Source organism: Nannospalax galili, unplaced genomic scaffold (genome assembly GCF_000622305.1).
Source record: "Nannospalax galili isolate Female #2095 unplaced genomic scaffold, S.galili_v1.0 scaffold146, whole genome shotgun sequence".
In the NCBI taxonomy this organism is placed as follows: domain Eukaryota; kingdom Metazoa; phylum Chordata; class Mammalia; order Rodentia; family Spalacidae; genus Nannospalax; species Nannospalax galili.
Window position 1 is genome coordinate 4,508,476 of NW_008357929.1, and position 16,300 is coordinate 4,524,775.

Below are 16,300 nucleotides of genomic sequence, written 5' to 3' on the forward strand. Positions count from 1 at the left end.
TCCACTAATATCAAGGAGATTTTGAGAGCTTTAAAGGTTTTAGGAGCTGCATCTAACAAGAACAAGGATGTTTGCTGCACATTTCGGAAAGCCTAGAGGGAAAAACGAGCTCTTGGTTTTCTGTGATCTGAGTGGAGGCTTAACCTAAAGCAAACCTGCGTCCAGGCACTTATGCTAGATCTTCTCAGCCATACCAAGCTCTGGGAGCAGAGGGATTGCTTTTCCCTTACATCACATGAAGAGGCTCCCTAATCCATCACATATCCTCATTCAGGGAGGGACGAAGCAGTTTTAGGGGAGTGGAAAGCCTCCATTTGAACCCTTGATGTGACTTCGGCCTGTGGAAGCTTGTCCTGTGGGTCTCACAACAAGGGGGTGGGGCTCACTTGTGCCACCATCTTCTAGCCTTTTTTCTTTTATTCAGGAACAAAGTTACCCTACTTTCCTTTCTTTGCTATATAAGAAATAACTGGCAAGTCTGTGAATACAGTATGTCATCCTGACATCCACTGAGCATTGCCCTACTGTGAGCGAGGTAACAGGAATTGCAGGTGGGCTTTCAGATTTATAAATTGAAGGTGGTGATGGTGTTTATCCTTAATTGTTAATCATGAGCTGCCTCGCAATCTGTTCACCATTTATTCTAATTTGAATATTAAATAGCCCCCAAAGACTGGGCCCAACGTGGTATCATTGGGAGGGAATAGAGTCTTTAAGAGGTCTGGTCTAGTAGGAGATCTTTAGGTCTTTGGGGATGTATCCTTGAAGGGGAGTTTGGGGCCCTGGTCTCTTCTTCATTTCTTCCATTTCCTTACCATGAAGGGAGCAATTTTTCTCTGCACATGCTCCTGTCAAGATATGCCAACACAGACCCAAAGCAACAGGGACAACAGATCATGAATTGAAAGCTCTAAAACTGTGGACTCAAGTTTTTTCTCTCTATACGTTGATTATATGATGTATTTATTATAGTAATTAAAAGCTAAGTACCACACCTTGTGATGCCAAGAGCAGTACTTGGATATAGTAGATATTCATTACATATCAATTGAATGAATGAATGAATATTTAGGCAGTAAATAAACCCTCAAACTCATGGGAACTAACTCTAAACACATTATAAATAATAAATGCATATTGATGCTAGTCCCCATAGAGCCAATGACTGTAAATGGTGAGGGAGAGATGTCATGTTAATGAAAAATATCTAATTTCATGGCTTCTCATATTTCTTTATGGATACTGAGAGGGAAGCCCCAGAGCCATGGCAGCACTAAATGACATGAGGGACATGTAAAAAGTAGGCCTAGATGGGAGAGGTGGCCATGGGTTTAGAATTTGATCTGCATAAAAATCCTAAGTAAGCAGAAAGTGTGAAGGATCCTGTTTGGGGCAATCCAATCCCTTTCTAGATTGAATGATGTCTGACCTCAATTTTGAAATGGTTTCTTGCCCTATGCTCTTATTCTATTCTTCTGGCCCCAGTTTTTCAAAGAAAATGTTTATAAATCATATGCAAGTGGGTCTTTGGAGGGTGGGCAGAAAGGAGGGTAAATAGTGTCTGGGTAGGGTTATGCAGAGAAAGAAGGCACCTTACTAAAGTGCAGAGATCAGTGATGGACAGGCACAGGAGGTGTTAAGTTCCAGGTGACCTAGGAATGGGGATGAGCACATTGGTGACAGATTGATAACATCCCCCCTAAGGATGTCCCTGAACTGTGTACATGTCAACTTCCATAGCAATGGGACTCTGAGGATGTGATTAAGGATCTTCAGATGGGAAGATCACCCTGGGCCATCTGGATAGGCTGATGTAATCATAGTCCTTATCATAGAGACAGAAGCAGACACCAGAGTGATGTGGTCATGAGCCAAGCAATGCAGGAAGCCTCCCTTCAGAAAGTCGAAAAGGCCACGAAAAAAGCATCTTGCTGACACCTTGGTTTTAGCCCAGTGAGACCCATTTTGGGGCGCTTCTGACCTCTAGAACTGTAGGATAACGAATTTGTGTTCTAAGCCTCTGAGTTTTCTGTTGTTAGATCTCAAAAGGAAATTCAGAACTACACATTCCACAGAGAACCTGAAAAGAAGGAAGGCAAGTGACAAAGTTCAGAGGAGTGTTGGTAGGAGGTGGTGGTTCTGACCACCTGAACATCCTGGGTCAGTAACAGCTTGTAACTGCGTTATAGTTTCGGTATAAAATGTTCACCAAAACTCAGCTGTTGAAGGGTCACCCCTGTACAGCAGTGTTTTTAGGAGATGGTTGGATTATCAGGGTTCTAACCTTATCAGAGAATGAACTTATAACATGATGGTTTGGGAGAAGGGGTTTCATTACAAAAATAAACAGTATCACCCTTCCTCCCTCCCTCCCTTCTTCCCCTCATTGTGAGTGGAGCAGCCTCCTCCACCCACATGTTCCTATTGTCGCAGTGTTTTCCCTCCTCTCAAACCCACAGCAATGGAGGCAGCTGACCCTGGACTGAAACCTTCAAACCATGAATCATAGTAAACTTTCCCTTCTTTCAAGTTGTTTCCTTCAGGTATTTTGTCATGCACAGGGAAACTTAACAAAAATAGTTGCACGTGACTTCCTTTTTTCACCTTAATTTATGTGCTGGTGACCCATGAAAGGGTGAGAGAAAAACTGTGATGACAATGGAGCATTGTGACATCACAATAGAACATTTTGATGTAATTGCAATGCTCCATTATGCGGTCACAATGCTCCATTGTGCCCCATTTTATATACTAATGCTTAATTGTGCCATCACAATGGTGTTTTGTAAAAAAATTACAGCTCCATTGTGATGTGGATTATTTTATTGTGGCATGATAATCCTCAATTTTGTCATCATAATGTTCCATTTTTATATAACAATGCCCAATTTTTTGTGCCATCACAACTATACTGTGAAATCAAAATGCTGTAGTATGACATCAGAGCTTCATTGTGATATCATAATGATCCACTATGACATCAAAAGGTTCCATTTTACTGTCACTATGCTCCATGGTGCTATCAAAATGCTGCATTGTCTCATCATAACTCCATTGTGATGTCATGGAGCCTTCACTCCATTGTGAAGGCTCAATTTTGCCTTCACAATGCTCCGTTGTGCCCACAATGCTGCCTTATGATATCACAGAAAACGCTCCAGGATGACATCACAGCTCTACTTAATATTCCAGTGTTCTACAGTGACATCACAATCTTGAATTTTAGCTTTGCAGTGCTCAATTGTGTCATCACAGTGCTTGCAGTCATCCCTTTGTGCGCTCAGCAGCACTTTGAGCTACAGTTCCTGTGAGTGCCCCTCCAGGAGCTGTGTGTGCTGACGGCTAGATGCCAGCTGCATCTTGTGAACAATGGCAGCTGCAGCCACTCTGCACGAAGCCAGAAGAATGAAACCTCACTCTCCACACTCCCCAATGGACCCTTATCTAGGACTGCACTGTGTGAGGCTCCATTCATTCAGCTTGAGTTCCTAAGCAATGGCTTTGGGATGGTGGTGGATGGAATATTTGTCCCATTAGCAGAGTTGTGTGGAGAGCAACAAAATGAACACAGTCATTTATAAATTCTTTATTCTCAAAGAATTCCTCCAGAACTAGGAGAAAAGCAGAGTGACCATGTCGATAGGAGAGATGAGCACAGATTCACTTGTGCAGATGGGGCATCCTTCTGAGGGTCATGCTCAGAGGACCCAGTGTGGAGGTCAGGTCTGGAGTATGGTCCCCATCCTCAGCCAGCACAGGACTTCCACAGAAGAGGGAGAGTACTGGCTCTGCAGGTGACTGGGCAGTGAGCACTAAAGAAGGAGATGCCGGTGGGAGGGGCTGAAAAGAGAGATTAGCGAGAAGTGGCTGGGATGTGGCTAGGGCATGACTCCAACCTCAAGAAGCTTTCAGATCTCCTGGGTCACAGGTCTAGGACATCTCTCCAAGAACAATCAAGGAAGAGTCTCCCAAGGCTCCTCTGTCCCTTTGATGGAGGACCATAGCCACTACACCCCCTAATCTCATGCCTGTGCCAGCCTTAATGGAGGTTGTGAGTATTGTGTCTAAGGAAGCTGCCCCACTCATTGCTCTTCTGAACATGGGAAATCCTATCAAGTAGATGCTTATTTGGATAAACTAGGAAACACTCATCAAAAAATGAGGAGTGTGGCAACAAGTCATGCTCGTAAGTTAGTGCAATGTTTTAAAATATGTATTAAGTGCTTATTATGTGTGGAGTACATTAGATTGTTAAAAATACCCTATGTGATCTAGTTCCTGTCCTCTAGGATTCAATAATTTAATAAAGGACAGAAGCCATATATATGCAAACAGTGGCAATGCATGCTGAACAGGAGATGCATTATGAATATTAAAAGAATCTAAAAGAGAGACACAATTGTTAGAGTCACAGCTTCCTGGAGTGGTGGCATTTGTGCTAAGTCCCAAATGCCTCATAGGACTCAGCTGGGGACTGGAAGGCAGAGCGAACAAAGCAGATTGGGAAGTGAGATGGAATGCAGTGTGTTGGGACGATGAGGAATGGATTGCTGGACCAGACTTGGGGGGCGGGGGGTGGGGCACAGAACTGAAACAGTCAGTGGTGGTTGGAGACATTAAGGTGCTGGTCTTAGGAGTTTAATCTTTTAAACAAGAACAACTGAAAATAGATGAGAAATTATGATCAAGGTTGTGAGTTTTTAATTCTTTCAGTAACCAGCTTATAAAAATGGATTGCTTTTGACTTGATGGGCTTTTGTTTTAGTTTTCCTGGGGGTAGTATGTGTCTTTCTACAATGAAGACTCAGCCTTCCTGTCTCCTTTCTGCAAGGAGCACAACACAGGCAGCACACAGGAGAAAGGGTCTGAATGGAAAGGAAAGTTGTTAGCAGGTAGAGGAGGCCAGTTTTACTTTTCCTATAGTGACAAGACTCTAAAATCAAAAAGGCAGGATGAAAAATGGGTCCTCCTTCCTCCAACAGCCAGAATTTGAGAAGCATGTTCTTCTTTGGGTGATGTGTAGGCATGAGAATTAAACCAATTTTATGATATTAGCAGTTACGAAACTAGTCCAGCCACTCTGGAAATCAGTATGGAGAATTCTCAAACCAACTAAAAATAGATCTAACATAAGACCCAGCTATACCACTCCTGGGTGTTTACCCAAAGGCTGCCAGCCCAATGTGTCACAGAGAAACTTGGACATCATTGTTCACTGAAGCACTATTCACAGTAGCTAAGCTATGTGTCGAACAGCAGAGGACGAGATAAGAAAAACGTGGACTATTACACAACAGAATTTCTTCGTCCGTAAAGAATGAAGTTATGTATTGGCAGGAAAATGAATGTAACTACAGATAATCATATTAAGGAAATTAAGCCAGTCTCAAAAATCTTACATTTGGTTCCTAGATTTCATAAGACACATAAAATCATATATGTATATATAACATAAAAATAGACTTGAAACTCTCAAGGGGGAACAAAGGAGACCAATAATAACAGAGGTGGGGAGGGGCAAGAAAAGAGGGTAAAGAGGGTAGAAGTGTGGGGAAATATGCACAAAGTAGAATATATACTCATACAACAATTGAAAAATTAAAATTAGAAAAAAGTTGTGTATATATACACATACACATAAGGTGATAATGTGTAGAAAAAACGTTAGAAAAGAGTCTGTTAAAAAGTGTTTCAGAGTGCTTGGTGTGGTGGCTCATGCCTATTAATCCCAAATTCAGGAGGCTGAGGCAGGAAGACTATCATGGTTTCAAGGTCATACTTGGCTACAAAATGAGTTCCAGGCTAGCCTGGGCTGCAGTTTAACATCCTGCCTCAAAAACAAACAAGGCCAGGCATGGTGGCACATACCTTACAAAACACAAAAGCCAACCAAACATTCAAACAAAAAGTTGGGCAGGGGAGGGAGCTCAGTCAGTAAAGTGATTGTAAGTCAGACATGGGAACCTGAGTTTGATCCTCAGAACACACATGAAAAGATGGGCATGACAGCACATATAATCTCAGCACTGGTAAAGCAGAGACAGGTTGATCTTTAGGGCTCAGTGGCCAGCCAGCTTAGCTTATTGGGCAAGTCCCGGACCAGTGAGAGACCCTGTCTGAAAAAAACCAAGGTGGATGGCAACTGAGAAATGGCACTTGAGGTTGACCTCTGGTATCCACATATAACACATACATACATACATACATACATACATACATGCATGCATACACACATACACACACACATGTTTTAGTAACTAGAGGCTTAGACTGGAGAAGAGGGTATAATGTCCACTTCTTTAATCATTATAAGTGGTGGGATTTGAGGCAGCTTTTTTTCTTCTGTATAATTTTAAAATAAAAACCCTTTATAAAATTCATAAATGACCTTCGCTGTTTCAAGAAGTGGTGAATTGTTTAGAAAAGTGAAGAATAATAATAGCTATTCTTGGTTGAGTGCTTGCTAGCTTGCTAGAGGCCAAACCTTACTGAGAGCTTTATAAACATCTCATTGACTCCGTCTCTTCTTGAAGTAGACACTCATATGAGCTTACTAAGAAAAGGAGGACGCTGGCTGAATGATTTGACCATCCCGTTAGGACCATGAGCTCATACTTCATCTGCAGTGTGAGTGTTCTTGCTGGGTAAACTGCTCTAGGACAAGCCCTGGAAAAAGCAAACGATTTTGTGCTCTACGTGTAAGCTTTTCAGAAAGCAGTTTTTAAAATCACATGTCTGTGGTGTTAGTATTCATGGTGTCATGCAGCTCCATAAAAACAAGAATTTCAACTTGTATTTAGTCTTCACCCTACCTACTTGGATTAACCTTACTTAGATTTTTTGAGACATGATCTCACTTTGTAGCCATGGATAGCCTTGACCATGTGGTGCTCCTACCTTAGCCTCCAAAGTGCTGGGATAAAAGTGTGTAAACACCATAACCATCTAAAAATATATTTTAGGGACTGGAGAGATGGCTCAGTGATGAAGAGCACTGGCTGCTCTTGCAGAAGACCTGAGTTTGAGTCCCAGCACCCACGTGCTGGCTAACAACTGTCCATAACTCCAGTTACAGGGGATCTGACACCCTCTTCTGACCTCCATGGGCATTGCATGACACAGGTGTACCTAGATACATTCAGGCAATACATTCATACACATAAAATAAAAATAATAAATAAAATATTTAAAAATAACATAAAATAAATAAAAATATATTTTTAAAACGGTATATAATCTCCCACCAGTGTTTCCTAAAAGCCAGATAATCATTGAATGAATTATAACTGGAATTTACAAATGAGAAAGGTAAGCTCAAGTAAAGTAAAGGGCTTGTTAATCCTTCCTTCTCATGTATCCATCTTTGTGTCCATCTAGCCTTTTATCCATGAGTCATCTTTTCATCTTCCTTTCATGTTTCCATCTATCCATGAATTTAGTAAAGGGAATTTGTTTGGATCTATGAAAGATACTAAATGATCAGACAATTATCAAGGAATTTGACTTTGCAGCTGTGATGTGTATCCTGGGCTAGATGGGTTGAAAATTGTGAAGAAATAAGGGAAACCAGTGCCTACCATATCCCCCTGGGGACATGCTCCTGAGTACAGGAGCTTCATAAAACCCATAGGATGTGAGCCCTGAACTTCATGAGGTATCATCTCTTGACCCACTTAAGGAGGAGAGTATACTCAAAATCTTGTGCCAAAGAGAGAACATCTGTGGAGTGTGATTATATTAGCTCTCTGTCACTATGTCAAAATACCTGAGGTAAATAAATTAAAAATGAAATATTTTAAAAAATTAATTAAAAGAAGGAAATATTTATTTAGAAGATAGATTCACATGGTTCAGTTACTGTTGCTTAGTAACATGGCTTTGGGTGTGTGGTGAGGCAAAACATCATGTCTAAGAGCAAGGCTCATCACCTTATAGGAGAGAGAGTGGGGGAGGCAAAGAGGGGGAAGAGGGGGGAAGGAAAGAAACAAAGAAGGAAGGAAAAAGCAAAAGAAGGGTAGGTTTCAGTATCTCCAAGAGCACTTTTCCAATGACTTAACTTCCTTCCATAGACCTCAGTTCCTAAAGGTCCCAGCACCGCCTCCCAGAAGTGTCATCAGCCATGATCCAGACCAACAAAAGATGAACTTTTTGAGACATTGATGATCCAAACATTAATGGAAATCATGCCTGCTTTGGCCTTTATTAGTCGGGGACCCAGACTCTGGAAAGTCTGGAAGGAAACCTGGTTCAGGTCTGCTCATAAGTTGCTGTCTTTCAGTCACAGTGTGACCATGCTAGCGTGGAATTGGGCAAAGGGAGCTGGCCAAGCTGCTAGTGGGAAACACAGATACTGTGGCTGAGTAGTAAGACCTCCTAGGGATGACATACAGCCCTTACACTGTTCCCACAGAGACATGCCCAAGGGTGAAGTTGGAAGAAGATAGGCCCACCAGTAGCTTGAGAAGGGAAATTGTCTCCTCTTTGAAGCTGCTTCACCCTCAAACAGAAATGCCGTTCCGAGTTGCGCCATAGACTCTACGATCATGAGGGAAAGGTAAAGTCTGGCACCAAGGAACTGAGTTTAAACCCTATTTCTAGTATTGAATGATGCCATTTCATAGATGTGCATGCAAACTAACCTCCCTAAGCCTCTGCTTTCCTGTGTGAAGAATGAGTGATTTAGGAAAGATCGTAAACTGGTGGCATCTGGTATGGGTGTTTTCTACTTATTTTGGTGCTGCACACTGCTGATACTCAGTGAGGCCTGCTCCCCAACCAGGATGTGATGCTCCCAGGCTTCCATTAGTGCAGAAGCTGTGGAACATGCTCCAATTCAGGAAACAGGCACATCAGACTCCCCATGGCATATATGTCCTAGGTGCATTTTTTCTTAGAGTTTTTTACTGAATTTTGTGAATTTCATACAATACATCTTGATATTTAGAGCCCCTCCTCTATCCATCACTCTCCCATAGCTCTGCCCCCGACCAGATATCATGCATTCTTTCATATATATTAAGGTGTATTGAGCCATGTTTGTGTCCCCAAATGTCCCTAGTTCATCCTAGTCAACCTAATTAGAGTCACTCCCTTAAAGAAAACCAACTCTTCCTCGACCAGTAGTAATTGGCTGCCAATAATTCCTTAGCCACAGTTGGGGCTTCTTATCCATATTCCCACTTCTATGCTGGGCTTTTGTCTGGTGTGAATTTGTGTGGGTCTTGTACATACTGTCACCATTGCTGTAAGTACATATGAGTAACTTCCCAGCCACCTGGAAAACTTTGTTTCCTTGTGGCCATCCACCACTCCTGGTTCTTACAGCCTTTCTGTCTCCTCTTCTACAATGGTGCCTGAGTCTTGAGTGGCAGGGGTTTGATACAGGTCTTACCCAGGGAGAAGCACCCCACAGTCTCTTATATTTGACACTTCAGCCAGTTATGGTTGTCTGGGTTAATTACTATCTGTTGCATGAAGAAACTTCACTGGTGAGAACTGAGAGATGCATTAATAGTCTTTCTGTTCCCTGTTCCACTCTGTTCCCTGAACCTCAGGTGTAGAAATTGCACTGTAGATGTGTTATTTTGGGATGGGTATCTCACAGACACTTATTCTCTGCATTTGACCAGTTGTAGAACTCTGTAGTAGTCTCCATCTGTTGCAAAAAGAAGCTTTTATGATGAGTGGTGAGAGTACACTTGTATTTAAGGAATTTGAGCTAAGATCCACAAATGAGAACATTCATGGCTTGTTTTTCTGAGTCTGTGTTATTTCACTTACTATAACAGCTTCTAGTTCTGTCCATTTACCTGAAAATTTCATGATTTTGTCTTTCTTTGCCGCTGAGTAGACCTCCATTGTGTAAATGTACCACATTTTCATTATCCACTCATCAGTTGAGGGACATTTAGGTTGTATCCATTTCTTTACTGCTGTGAAAAAAAGCAGCAACACATATGGCTGAACACGTATCTCTGCAGTAAAATGGGTCTTTGGGGTATATGCCAAGGAGGGGTATAACTGGATTATATGGTACATTCATTTTTATTTTTAGCTTTTTAAAGTGTTCTTCACACTGATTTCCACAGTGGTTTTACCAGTTTCAGTCCCTCTAGCAGTGAATGATCCTTCCCCTTCCCTCCATCCTGGTCTGCATCTACTGTCTTTTGTTATCTTGATCTTAGCCATTCTGACTGGGGTAAGATGAAATCTTAAAGTGGTTTTGATTTGCATTTCCCTGATGACCAAAGACTTGAACTTTTTTTAAAAATATTTCTCAACCATTTGTGCTTCATCCTTTGAGAACTCGGTTTAGTTCATTGCCCCAATTATTAATTAGGTTGTTTGTTATTTTGATACTGAGTTTTTTGTATATTCTAGATAATAACCCTCTGTCAGATGTATAGCTGGTAAAGACTGTTTCTCATTCTGTAGGCTGCCTTTTCATTCAAATGATGGTGTCTTTCACTATACAGAAGCTTTTTCATTTTGCTGAGTTCCTAGTGGTTTTGATTTGCACTTCCCTAATTACTAAGGATATTGAACACTTTTAAGGTGTTTCTTAGTCATTTCTATTTCTTCTTTTATGAACTCTGTTCATATCCATAGCCCAACTTTTTAATTGGGTCGTTTGTTTTCTTGATTCTTTGAGTTCTTTGTATATGCTGGAAATTAATCCCTTGTCAAATGTAAAAATAGTGCTTGTTTCTTAGCATCATTTGCTTGGAATTTTTTCCATCCTTTCACCCTAGAGTGATGCCTAGTCTCGAAGGTTAGGTAAGTTTCTTGTAGACAACAAAAAGATAGACTTGGCTTCTTAATTTATTCAACTACCCTATGTGTTTTTACTGGGGAGTTGAGACCATTGATGTTTAAAGTTATTATTGAAAGATGTGTATTGGTTACTTTTATTTTATTTTCTTAGTCTTATTTTGTGTTTCTGTAATTATACCTTCATTTGTTTTCTTTCTGTATCCTCTTGGATATGATCATTTCTTTCTTCAGTCCTTTTTATTGTTCTGAGTGTTCTCTGTAGGGATGGTCTGGTGGACATGAATTCTTTCAGCTTATTTGTGTCATAGAAGAGTTTTCTTTCCTCTTTGACTATGATAGTTTTGCTGGGTAAGGTATTCTGGCTTGGCATCTATGACTGAAAAGTCAGTTGTAATTTGATAGGTTTTCCTTTATATGTAACTTGTTGTTTTTCTCTTGCAACTTCCAGTACTCTCTCTTTGTTCTGTACATTTAGTGTTTTTACTGGGGAGTTTCTGTCCTGGTCTTGTCTAATTGGTGTTCTGCGTGCTTCTTATATCTGTATAGGTATGTCTTTACTTATTTGGGGAAGTTTTCTTCTATAATCTTGTTGAAGATCTGGTCAATGTCATTGGCCTGAGAGTCTTCTGCTTCCTATCTGCCTATAATACAGATTTGGTCTTTTCATGGTGCCCCACATTTCCTACGTATTCCATTCCTGTGTGCCTGTGTGCCTGTGTGTGTGTGTGTGTGTGTGTGTGTGTGTGTGTGTGTATGTGTGTGTGTTTTAATTTTTCATATTCTTTGCTGGACTAGCCCAATTCCTCAACTTTATAGTCCAGTCTTGACATTCCATTTTTCAGTTCATTCATTCTGCTCACAAGGTTTCGTGTCCTGTTGTTTCAAATTAGTTTACTGAGTTTTTCAATACCATCTTCAATTCAGCCTGAGTTTTCTTCAATATTTCTATCTCTTTTGTGAATTCACTTTTCAAATCCTAAATTGTCTTTGTCATTTCATTCATACATATTTGTATTTTCTTGAGCCTCATTCAGAAGTGTATTCTATCCTCCTTGAGTTCGTGTTCTTTGTGTGTGCTTTAAAGTCATTGAATTCTTCGATCATGTTTATGGTTGTTCTTTTAAATTCTGTGCCCTGGGGTTCCTCTGGGTGGTTCTCATTGTAGTACACTTCTGGAGGACTGGTAGGGTTTTGTGGGGCTATATCATCTTGGTTTTTCATATTATTTGTGTCTTTGCATTGTGGCCTGGGCATATGGATTTCTTTTGTTGGTTGTGTGTCTGCTATGAAAACGTAGCCTGCCTTGTTTAGTTGAAGTTGGATTTTTGTTTATATCGTTGATGTAGCTTGGTTGCTTTCTAATCAGGTATGAATAGTTAGTTGGTCTGTGCTTCAGGTTCTCACTTTTAGCTTTTTATTTGGAAGGGGCACAGGGTTCCAGGAGCTCTCCAGCAGGACAAAGGGGCATAGGCCCAAGTCAGGAGGATGGGAATCGAGTGGGCCTGCTCTGACTAGAGGCTAAACAGAAAATGTGAGCTTTGGACAAGCCTGGATGGGGCTGGCCCAAAGCAGGGGCACAGTAACCCAGTTCAGGTCAGGGGAGGATCCGGGTAACTCATCCTGTTAGCCTGGTGCTCTCTGGCAGTGGCAGCAATTAGAAGGAGACTATTCACAAGGAGGGTCTATGGTGACAGGAGGGCCCTGGGCTGGTTCTGACTAGCTAAACCGAGAAGATGTCAGCCCTGGAGTGTGCAAATGGGGCTGGTCTCAAAGCAGGGGCATGTTGACTCTGTGGGCAGGTAACTCATCTAGGGCTCTCTGGTGGCAGGAAGGGGTCTAGGACTAAGAAGGGCTGTTGGGGAGAGCCTAAGTGTATTTTTGCAAGGTCTTTCCAAGCATGAGTCCCAGGCCTCTCCTAGAGCAGTTGCTCTCAGGCAGGGGTGATTTTATCCTTATGAAACATCTATAGTGACTAGAGACATTCATGGCTGCTAACAAAAGAGGATGATGCTACTGACTCCTAGGGGGTGGGGCACAGAAGTGTCACAAACACCCTACAATGCATAGGACACCCCTCAATGAAAATACATTTTACCCCAAATATCAAGGCAAGCTCAATTATGCCTCCCGTAAGAATTATTTTCCCCAAAATATCAGTACTAAAAAATTCTGGGTCTGGAGAGATGACTCAGTGAGTCAAGCACTTGCTGTGTAAGTACGAGGACCTGAGTTCAGATCTGCAGACCTCACATAGTCCAGACATGGTACCTGCCATGATGGATTCTTATCCCTCTAGAACTGTAAGCCCAAATAAACTCTTCTTTCTATATGTTGCCTTGGTCATGATATTTTATAATATCAACAAATAAATAACTAATATACCATTTGCATAATCCCAGCACTCATACAATGAGATGGGAGGTAGAGACAAGAGAATTCCTAGAAGTTTGCAGGCGAACTAGCCTGGCAAACACAATGGTACATAAGTGACTCTGCCTCAAACAGTAGGAAGTCAAAGGCTGACACCTGAGCATGTTCTCTCAGCTCTGCACCACTGCACACATATACCTGCACTCACACTTATTTCCTCGCCCCCCCCTAAAAATATTCTTAAAAAAAAACCAAAAACCCAACACACTCTATTCCCGAGTGAAGAGTGAGATTGTTGATGCCCAGGTGGCAAGACCCTGAAACGTGAAGTGTTGATATTACCCACATCCTTTCTGAGGCTTGAGTTGGATGAGCATTATTAATAATTGTTATGATTTGACTGTGAAATGTCCCCCAAAGGCTCATGTTGGAACTGTTGGTCTGTAGCTAGTGCCACTGTTTTAGGAAGTTGTGGAAACTTTGGGACATGGGGCATAACTGAAGGAAGTCAGCCCCTAGGATGAGCCTTGAGATGCTATTGTTTTCTGCTCCCAGTCCAGCATTCCTGCCTCATGGTCTGACTACCATATGACAAGTTCCACCATACATTCCCATCACCATGCTGTTCAGCCATGCCCTCCTTGCCTTGATGGGATATACCCTCAACCATGAGCCAAAATAAATCTGTCCTCCTTTGTGTGTGTCAGCTACAGAAGTACCAGGACAAGAAAAACAATGAATATAATAATGATGATGATTATTCTAATGATAATAGTAAAAAATTACCCCCAGGCTTGCTTTTCGCCAATTTTCTCCATTTTAAAAAATGGCACCAACTGACTGGTATCAAAAGCCAGAAGGTTGGCTGGGCGTGGTGGCGCATGTCTTCAGTCCCAGCACTTGGGAGGCAGAGACAGGCGGATCTCAGTGAGTTCAAGGCCAGCCTGGTCTACATAGTGAGTTCCAGGACAGCTGGGGCTACAGGGAGACCCTGTCTCAAAAAGACCAAAAAACAAACAAAGCCAGAAACTTATAGATGAGCTTTCTCTTTCCCCTCCCTGCCTTTTTCCATACTTTTTCTCAGCCCATAGTTCTCACACCCCAAAGTACACCATGGATCAACGTGCTGCCTAAGACGCCCCAGTCTCTCTCAATTACTCCACTGCTGGAGCCTCACAGCTCACTGTTCTCCACTTCCTGCCTCCCTGAAATTCAGTCTCCATAGAGCTGCCAAAATGATCTCTTAAAAACATTAATTGAATCACATCATGCCCCTGTATCAAACCCTCCCACTGCCCTTGAATAGAATCCAATTTCCTTGACATTCCTCAGAGGAACTTAGTTCCTAGAAAAAGTCATGTTCTTCCCTCCTGTGGCCTTTGTACTTGTAGTTCTGTCTGTGCCTTGTCCTAAGCTGGCTTCCTTTCAGCTTCCAGATCTCTGTTGTCTTCCTTTTGGAGAAGCCAAGGCCTAATCTGTCTCAACAGGCTCCCTTAGTATTCTCCTCCACACATCCTTGTTTATTGCTGTCACTGCACTTAACACAATGTGTAATCAACTAAACTAATTATTTTGTTTACCTCTCATCTGTCTCCCTCTACTAAACAGGGGCAAGACCCATGTTTCCCCTACTCATTGTTGCATCTCTGACACCTAGCACAATGCCTGACTCTAGGAGATGTTCCTCCAACATGAATGAGCTGCTTCTTAAAATTATATAGGGTGTTGCAGTTGACAAATATTGTCAACCAGAAGGAAGTAAAAGGAAGCTATTATTAAGGATTGCCTAACTATGGCTTTTGATAAGGTAGAGTCAGCTAATTACATCACCCACTGGCAGCCACACAAAATTGTATTCTGGAGTCAGTGGAGAGTGGACTTAGCTGGTGACTAGTCTGCTCCATTCTCAGTGGCTACACACACTTGGATTAACACACTAATAGCAAGGTTGAGATAGAATCCGTGGTCTTAGAATACAGATAAGCTTCTTGGCTCACCTTGGGGAGAAGTCCTTACTGGTCTCTAATCTAGGACACATATAACTGGCTCATGTATTCAGCCTCCAGACATAATGCATGGATCATAGATACACCCACCTCTGCCCTAACCCACTCCCTAATCCAGACGGCAGAGAGGAGAAAGGAAGATGAGGCAGGCATGATCTTATATCTCTACTCTCACTTTGCACATTTCTTTAACTTACCTTTTCTCACCTTTATACGATGGATCTTTCTCCTTCCATTTGTATGGCTTTGCCTGATTTTATTTGTGTTTCTCTAAAGTTCACTAATACCCATTTTCCCACCAATATTAACACAACATAGTTTACCCATATTTTCACCTGGACTTAGAAATTAAATTAATCTCAATTTCTTACATTGTCTGGTTTTTTGTTTGTTTGTTTGTTTTGCTTTTCATGTTGATGATTGAACCCAGGGCTTCACAGGTGCTAGATAAGCACCCTACCACTGAGCTGTATCCTTAACCCCTTCTGTAATCTTGATGACCTAGCATCTGATATCTTGCTTTGGGGAAAAAACTGCCCTTTCCATGAACAAGCAGTTCCTAGATACAGTGAACTTGCTTGGGAGTATGTTTTTCAAATGCAAGCCAACCAAGTCAGAGCTTCCCTCTTACTTCCCATCCCCTCCTCTTCTACTGGGCTGTAGATTCTGGGTCATGCTTTACCTGCCTTAATCACCCTATGGCCAGGTACTCAATCAATCCCTGAGACCATCTCTGTGTCCCAGAGCCCCTTGGAGTTGCCCATACTAGCCTAACCTAACCTGTGTGCTTTCCTGGCCTTTCCCTTAGAAACTACCACAGAGTTCTGGGCCTGGTTCATCCTTGCTCCTTCTGCCCTCTGCCAGACCCTGCTTCTCCACTTGACTCTGCATGGCATATGGGCCTCCTCACTTCTAAGGACTTCTGAGTATGCAAACCTCTCCCTTTATCACAGTTATTTTTTTAATTTATTTATTTTTTCTTTTTTTTAAATTTAATAACCACATGATTAGAAGAAGCATTTCATTACAGTTTTAACATATTCAGTAACACACTCTAGAGCATGAGTACATCTCTTTCACAAGTGGGACCAAGTATTGAACTTTACAGTTGAATTAATACAGTTATACAATATTGAACTCAGTATAAGCCC

The 16,300-nt window shown here is 41.7% G+C and overlaps 1 protein-coding gene and 1 long non-coding RNA gene across 4 annotated transcripts in view; one reads left to right on the forward strand and one right to left on the reverse strand.

Moving 5' to 3' along the window:
- Shisa6 (shisa family member 6) overlaps positions 1 to 16,300 on the reverse strand; it is a 312,383-nt gene that overhangs the window by 81,232 nt on the left and 214,851 nt on the right. The window lies entirely within an intron of this gene.
- The window catches only part of LOC115068058, a 41,842-nt gene continuing 33,976 nt past the window's right edge, over positions 8,435 to 16,300 (forward strand). Inside the window, exon 1 of the long non-coding RNA XR_003847443.1 lies at positions 8,435 to 8,554. This is a non-coding gene — a long non-coding RNA (uncharacterized LOC115068058). The remainder of the gene's footprint in view (positions 8,555 to 16,300) is intronic.